At 47.7% G+C, this 2,845-nt stretch overlaps 1 long non-coding RNA gene across 1 annotated transcript; it reads left to right on the top strand.

The window, feature by feature from the left end:
* The first annotated feature begins 312 nt into the window (after positions 1-312).
* LOC132655110 (uncharacterized) lies at positions 313-1,737 on the top strand. The gene is made up of 2 exons (XR_009592746.1): positions 313-950; positions 1,037-1,737. It is a non-coding gene; the product is annotated as an uncharacterized LOC132655110 (long non-coding RNA).
* Positions 1,738-2,845: the final 1,108 nt, after the last annotated feature.

Raw genomic sequence — 2,845 nt, 5'->3', positions numbered from 1 at the left:
ATGCACCTATCCTTGTTCAAAATGGAGAGAGGTCACTACTCACTCTGTTCCCCTATCCTCTTTCACAAAGTAGGAGTACAGGCTGGCTGTGGTAGCCCCAAAGGTACAGGCAGGAAAACCAGGAGTTCAAGGTCATCCTCGGCTCAGTAGACAAAAGATTACTTACACACACAGGGAGCAAAGCATGCGTATCGCGTTTTGTGTGTCGTGGAGATGCTTTGGTCAAAAGTACCTTGTTGTTCTTCCAGAGAACCTGAGTTAGTTCCCAGCAGCTCTAACTCAGATCTGATGCCCCTGGCCTCCTCAGGTATCCGCATACATGTACACGTACTCACATACAAACACACACATAATTGTTAAAATAATAAAAAGAAGCTCCTGGTGGTAAACGGAGCAAAACCAGCAAACATATTGTGGCTTACAATCATCTGTAAGTCCAGTTCAGGGGGATCCGGGTCCTCTTCTGGCCTCGGTGGACACAAGGCACAACACACACACACACACACACACACACACACACACACACACACGGTACACATACATACATGCAGGTAAACAGCTCAACGATTTAAAGTAAATTAGACAAATATAAATCTCATTTATTTGCCAGGAGTGGTGGCACACACCTTTGATTCCAGCATTCAGAGGCATAGACAGGTAGATCTCTGGGAGTTCAAGGCCAGCCTACAATCTGGAAAAAGGTAACTTGGGCCCTTGGGAACAACCCCGTGGTCTGGGCCAAATTCTTAAAAAAACCTCTCTTCAAAGGCCACTGGGCACAGGACCCATGGGACCCCACAGTCCAGTGCAATTAAACTAATAGAAATGGATTTGTTGAGAGAGAAAATGAAAGGAAAAAAAAATTTTAAAAAGGAGCTAACTCCAGGTGTACACCTGTGCGGAAATGGAAGCAGGAAGGTCAGCAATCCAGTGTCATCCTCAGCTACATGGTGAGTTCAAATCCTTGCCACCCCCAACCCACCCCCCACCTTGCTTTCCCTTTTATCCTAACACTAACTGAGAGCTGGCATCACAGTCCCTTCTTTAGGGAGTAGGTACCGGTTTTTCTCTGTTTCTGCTGAGCCGTGAAGCACAGAGCAGTTAAAGGATCTGCTGAAGACCACACAGCCGTCCAGGTGTCCAGCCTCGGCTGCAAATCAAATCAAGAGTCCCGAGCCAAACACTCAAGTCCTAAACGCTACTGCCTCCCTGTGGAGAGTCTTCCAGTTGCAAGAGACCCGCCCGGCTTTTAAACCCTCCCTTGCTGAGACCTCGCAGCCACGGGTCTGCGTGAGATCCTGCCTCAAAACAGACAAAATGAGGGACTAAACAAACAGGTCTCCAGGTGTCCCTAGGGGCCGTGTTCCCCAGTGGCTGACTCTGACTTAACCTCTGGGAACTTGAGGGGTCTTTAAACCAGGGTCTCGGCCACATGTGGGGGAGTCATCCCTGTAACCTGAGCACTTGGGAAGCTGAGGCAGGAGGACCGCTGCAATGTTCCGGCAAGACTGAGCGAGAAATTACTTTCAAGAACGAGCAACGGTAATACAGCTGCTGGCATTTCTATGCTGGACAGCTCATTACTGAGGGCTTCTGTGCACTGAGTGTTCAGTGGCCCTGTCTCCCATGTGACAACCAAAAATGTCTCCACATGGTGACAGGTCCCCTGAGGGAAACAGAATTTCAAAATCTGCCTCTAGACCAACAACTTAAAGAAACTAAAATCTTAGGCCTGTCTTTTTTGTTGTTGCCTGTTTGCTTCCCCTTAAGCCATTACCTGAAAGCTTGCTCCAAAACTTCAATGACCCAGTTAGAAATGCCAGTCATTTGAGGCCCGCTGCAGGCTGGAGCAAGCGAAGGAGGCAATTAATTACACATTGCCTAACTCACTTCTTCCTTGCAATTGCTTTGGGCCTCCGGCTTCCCAGCTGGCCACTGTTTGAATTATTGTTGTGCAGGACAGCCAGTCTATCTCAGAGCTGGCTGCCTTTCAGGAATGGCAGGGAGAACTTTCCAGGCCTAATTAGCTGAGACTTGTAAGGTTCCTTAGGAGGCCCAGGAAACAGTGCAAGTCAGAGGTACCAGGACGCTGGAGAAGCCACGCTCTTAAAAATAACATTCTCAGCAGGCAGGGGTGGCCAAACCTTTAATCCCAGTGCTCTGAATTTGAGGCCAGCCTGGTCTACAAAGTTCCAGGACAGCCATGTCTACACAGAGAAACTCTGTCTCAAAAAAAAAAAAATACCCCACAAATATCCCACATAAAAGGGCTGTTCAGAGTGTGTACATGAACAGTGAAGGGCCCTTGTGAATTGCATTTGAGGCTAGAGAGAGTCACAGACAGAAACAAAGACAGACAGAGAGCGCACACCCCTTTCCAGTCTGCTGTCCCTCCTCCTGGACTCTGCAGCAGGAAATTATTTAAAGTATTTCCTGAACAGCTGACGTATGTTAGAAACCTGCTAGCTTCCTCCACATTCGCTCCAGGAAGTAGTTTCTTTGCCCATGGAACTGTCTGAGCCCTGTTCCCCCATTTTTACCTGAAAAGGACAGGATAGCTTATCAAACTGGAAAGTTCAGAACACAGTTTGAAGGCTTTTTGTTTGTTTGCTTTGTTTTTTTTTTTTTTGTTTGTTTGTTTCGTTTGTTTGTTTCTGAGACAGTATCGTGAAGCCCAGGCCGGCTTCAAACTTGCTGTATAGTCAAGAATGACCTTGAACTTCAGATCTGTCTCTCCCAGAGACCGAGACAGGTGGATCTCTGTGGGTTCAAGGCCATCCTGGTCTACACAGAGAGTCCCAGGTCAGGCAGAGCTATCTTCAGGTGGGGTAAAAACAAAGTTAAC

This window comes from Meriones unguiculatus, chromosome 7 (genome assembly GCF_030254825.1).
Source record: "Meriones unguiculatus strain TT.TT164.6M chromosome 7, Bangor_MerUng_6.1, whole genome shotgun sequence".
Lineage (NCBI taxonomy): Eukaryota > Metazoa > Chordata > Mammalia > Rodentia > Muridae > Meriones > Meriones unguiculatus.
This window is presented reverse-complemented; position numbering and strand designations above follow the sequence as displayed.